The sequence below is a fragment of the Babylonia areolata genome, chromosome 11, assembly GCF_041734735.1.
Source record: "Babylonia areolata isolate BAREFJ2019XMU chromosome 11, ASM4173473v1, whole genome shotgun sequence".
Lineage (NCBI taxonomy): Eukaryota > Metazoa > Mollusca > Gastropoda > Neogastropoda > Buccinidae > Babylonia > Babylonia areolata.
This window is the reverse complement of record NC_134886.1, coordinates 43,969,749-43,974,748: the sequence shown is the minus strand read 5'-3', so window position 1 is coordinate 43,974,748 and position 5,000 is coordinate 43,969,749.

Here is a 5,000-nt window from a genome sequence, read left to right as displayed (position 1 = left end):
CTTCTTTCTGACCCCCCCCCCCCCCCCCCCTCCCTTTTTTTTTCTTTTCATCTTCTGACGAGAGATTAAAACAGAATGACAGAATGAAATCTTTAAGAACCTCCCCGAAAAGACAGAGAGCGTAAAACAATCGAAGATGGAACTCCGTGAGATGAGTGCTCCCCCCTCCTCCGCCCCCCCCCCCCCCCCCCTACACACACACCCCCACCCCCACCCACCCACCCACCCCCTTTCTTCGCCCACCCTCACTTTTCTCCATCCCTCCCCCCCCCCCCGCGCCCCCTCGCACCCTCCCTAACCTCTTCCTCTTTCAGCCCCCGTCCCCCCTTCCCCTCCGAAACACACACACACACACACACACACACACACACACACACACACACACACACACTCCGTCCTTTTCCTCCTTTCTTCTCTCTCTGTCTCTGTCTCTCTCTCTCTGTCCCTCTCCCTCTCTCCCCCTCTCTCTCTTCTCTATTTCTCTCTCTATCTCTCTCCCCCTGTCTGTCCTCTCTGTCTCTCTCTCTCTCTGTCCCTCTCCCTCTCCCCCCTCTCTCTCTTCTCTATTTCTCTCTCTCTCTCTCTCTCTCTCTCTCTCTCTCTCTCTCCCCCTGTCTGTCCTCTCTGTGTCTGTCTCTCTCTCTCTCTCCCCCCCCCCCCTCTCTCTCTCCCTCTGTCTTCCTGCTGCTATGCTCCTCCCTTCCCTCCCCATCATCTTGGAGCAAAGCAGAAAGAGCGCTAGGGTTCCAGAGGGAGAGGGAGAGGGAGATGGAATGGTGGTGGTGGGGGGGGGGGGGTATAGAGATGAGGGTGGCTGGCTGCGCACAAGTGGACAAATTAGCTGTGAAGTGGGTGCAGCTCTAAAGCGCTTTCCACACGGGCCGATGAGGACTTAAGACGATTACGAGGCCCCAGCGTCAGCGCTGAGGGTCATCGGCAAGCTACGGCAGCTGCACGTGATAACACAGGACTCACAGCACAGCACAACATGGCACGGCACGGCTTGTCACACTGACTCGGCGCTGGCACTAGCAATGGCACTGGCACTGGCAATGGCACGACCCTTGCGTTGGCAGCACGTCATGGGTGTTTGGTGAGGGGTGGGGGGAGGTTGGTCGGGGGTGGATGGTGGTGGAAGGGTCTGTGTGGGAGGTGGGGGAAGAGAGAGAAAGAGAGAGAGAGAGCAGGGGGTGGGAAGAAAGATAGAGCGGGGAGCAAAGATGGAGCGAAAGGCGAAGATGGAAGGATGAAGGAAGGAAGGTAACGATGATGATGATTATGATGAGAGAGAAAGAGAGGGGGAGAGACAGACAGACAGAGAGACAGACAGACAGAGAGACAGACAGACAGTGTTTAGGATCGGGAGCACTGGGCGGCATGGTTTGGACCAGTGACTTAAAACAGTTGGAATGAAGATTTGCATTTGTATCTGTATATCTTTTTATCACAACAGATTTCTCTGTGTGAAATTCTGGTTGCTCTCCCTAGGGAGAGCGCGTCGCTATACTACAGCGCCACCCATTTTTTTTGTATTTTTTCCTGCGTGCAATTTTATTTGTTTTTCCTATCGAAGTGGATATTTTCTATAGAATTTTGCCAGGAACAACCCTTTTGTTGCCGTGGGTTCTTTTACGTGCGCTAAGTGCATGCTGCACACGGGACCTCGGTTTATCGTCTCGTCCGAATGACTAGCGTCCAGACCACCACTCAAGATCTAGTGGAGGGGGAGAAAACATCGGCGGCTGAGCCGTGACTCGAACCAGGGCGCTCAGATTCTCTCGCTTCCTCGGCGGACGCGTTACCACATTTGACACAAGACTGAGCATGTCGCGATGGATAAACTGATACCTTTTGTATCTCCTAACGCATGACTTGGTTGTCCGTCGTATCCCACAACTATAGCGTCTCATCTGCGCGCGTCTCATTCTTGTTTGGTGTGGTGTGCTATGAACTCGCGCATACGGCTGCGGGTAGATTCCCAGTTCGGATCTGCATGGGTGGGTGAGTGAGTGGGTGGGGTCCGCGTCAAGGGTAGGGGAAACTGTCCCGACTCTTTGGGCATTGCTGCTGCTGCTGCTTTTCTCCTCTAGCGGGCCTCAGCAATGCTGCAGCGACGTCTGTCTAACGCATACATGCAGTCCGTGTGTCCAGAGGCCTTTATCACCACTAGGGTATGGTGTGCATGGAACTAAGGCAGGAACTAATCTTTCCCGTCTCATCGTATAGTGTCTAAACCTATCGTGTCGTGTGTGATCGTATCGTGTCCTGTCTTGTCTGATCGGGTCGTGTCGTATCGTATCGTATCGTATTGTATCGTATCGTATCGTATCGTATCGTATCGCATCGTACGTATTGTATCGTATCGTATCATATTGTATCGCATCGTATCGTATCGTATCGTATCGTATTGTATTGTATTGTATTGTATTGTATTGTATCGTATCGTATCTTATCGTATTGCATTGTATTGTATCGTATCGTATGATACCGTATCGTATCGTATCGCATCGTATTGTGTCGTGTCGTGTCGTGTTTTATCGTACCGTACCGTACCGTACCGTATCGTGTCTGGTATGTCTTATCGTATCGTGTCGTGTCGTGTCGTGTCGTGTCGTGTCGTGTCTTATTGTATCCTGTCGTGTCGTGTCGTGTCGTATCGTATCGTATCGTATCTTATCGTATCGTGTCGTGTCGTGTCGTGTCGTGTCGTGTCTTATTGTATCCTGTCGTGTCGTGTCGTGTCGTATCGTATCGTATCGTATCGTATCTTATCGTATCGTGTCGTGTCGTGTCGTGTCGTGTCGTATCATATCATGTCACGTCGCACTGTGCTGTGCTGTGCTGTGTTGTGTTGTGGAGGAAGCTGACAGAATGGTAAAGACGCTTTCCTGTCAGTACAGTAATCCCGGGGTCTGGGTCCCTACTGGAATGACAATGCGGAGTCATTGATGCGGCAGGAAGAGAAGGACGCGCCCAACACGCTTTTATTTACATGGGAAGCGTTACAACTGGGAGGATGCGCGCGGCAGGAAGAGAAATGATGCGGCGGCAAAAACAACTGCTTACAGGGGTCAGCATTGCCATTGGAATAATAGTGTGGTGAATGATTCGGCAGGAATAGGAGGTGTGTGTGTGTGGGGGGGGGTGGGGGGGGGGGGGGGTGATGGGGGGGGGGTAGTCTGGCATGCAGGCAGGGCTGGATGGTAGCCCACACTGGTTCCTAATGATTGCCCCTTTCTCTTGACCCCCTCACAAATGGCTGTCTGACGTGACTGCTTGATGATTGCTGTTGTTGTTGTTGCTGCTGCTGCTGCATTGCTGGTTGCCACTTCTTCTTCTTCTTCTTCTTCTTCTTCTTCTTCTTCTTCTTCTTCTTCTTCTTCTCTTCTTCTTCTTCTTCTTCTTCTTCTTCTTCTTCTTCTTCTTCTTCTTCTTCTTCTTCTTCTCTTCTTCTTCTTCTTCTTCTCTTCTTCTTCTTCTTCTCTTCTTCTTCTTCTTCTTCTTCTTCTCTTCTTCTTCTTCTTCTCTTCTTCTTCTTCTTCTTCTTCACTCCTTTCTCTTCCATTCACTTTTTTTGTTGTTGTTGTTGTTCCCTTAATGACGTGCGGAATAGTGTAGTGTGATGTGCGCGCATGCGTGTGTGTGTGTGTGTGTGTGTGTGTGTGTGTGTGTGTGTGTGTGTGTGTGTGTGTGTGTGTGTGTGTGTGTGTCAGAGCGCGCGTGTACGTACATACACACATAATATACTCACTCAAACATACACACACAATCGTGCACACACACACACAGAGAGAGAGAGAGAGAGAGAGAGAGAGAGAGAGAGGCATGTTCATTGACGCATGGGTTCCTGTTTGTGCGTCAACACAGCAGCGCATGCGATGTTTTAACATCATCATGGTTTTTGTTTCGTGCGGAAATTGAAGCTTGCTGGGGCCGCTGGGTGATTGCCACACAGGAAACTACATGGAACGTTGACAGACAGTGGTGGTGTGTGGTATGGTATGGGGGGTGTGGTGTGGTGTGGTGGTGTGGTCTGGGGTGGTGTGTGGTGGTGGGGTGATGTGGTCTGGTGTGGTGGTGTAGGGTGGTGTGGTATGGTGTGGGGTGCGGTGGTGGGTTGTGGTGTAGGGTGGTGTGGGTTGGGTTGGTGTGGGGTGGTGTGGTGTAATGTGGTGGGGTGTGGTATGGTGGGTTGTGGTGTGGTGTGGTGTGTTGTGATGTGGTGGGGTGTGGTGTGGTGTGGTATGGCATGGTGTGGTGTGGTGGGGTGTGGTATGGTGTGGTGGAGTGTGGTGGGGTGTGGTATGGTGGGGTGTGGTGGGGTGTGGTATGGTATGGTGTGGTGTTGTGTGGTATGGTGGGGTGTGGTGGGGTGTGGTATGGTGGGGTGTGGTGGGGTGTGGTATGGTGGGGTGTGGTGTTGTGTGGTATGGTGGGGTGTGGTATGGTATGGTGTGGTGGTGTGGTGTGGGTGGTGGGGTGATTTGGTAAGGTGTGGTGTGGTGTGGTGTGGTGTGGTGTGGTGGGGTGTGATGTGATGTTGTGTGGTGTGGTATGGTGTGGTGGAGTGAGGCATGGTGTGGTGTGGTGGGGTGTGGTGTGGTGGGGTGTGATGTGATGTTGTGTGGTGTGGTATGGTGTGATGTGGGGTGATATGGTGGGGGTGGGGGTGGGGTGTGGTGTGGTGGGGTGGTATGGTGATGTTTGGTGGGGTGGGGGTGGTGTGATGTGGTGTGGTATGGTGATGTTTGGTGGGGTGGGGGTGGTGTGATGTGGTGTGGTATGGTGATGTTTGGTGGGGTGGGGTGGTGTGATGTGGTGTGGTATGGTGATGTTTGGTGGGGTGGGGGTGGTGTGATGTGGTGTGGTGGGATGTTTGGTGGGGTGGGGGTGGTGTGATGTGGTGTGGTATGGTGATGTTTGGTGGGGTGGGGGTGGTGTGATGTGGTGTGGTATGGTGATGTTTGGTGGGGTGGGGTGGTGTGAGGTGGTGATGTATG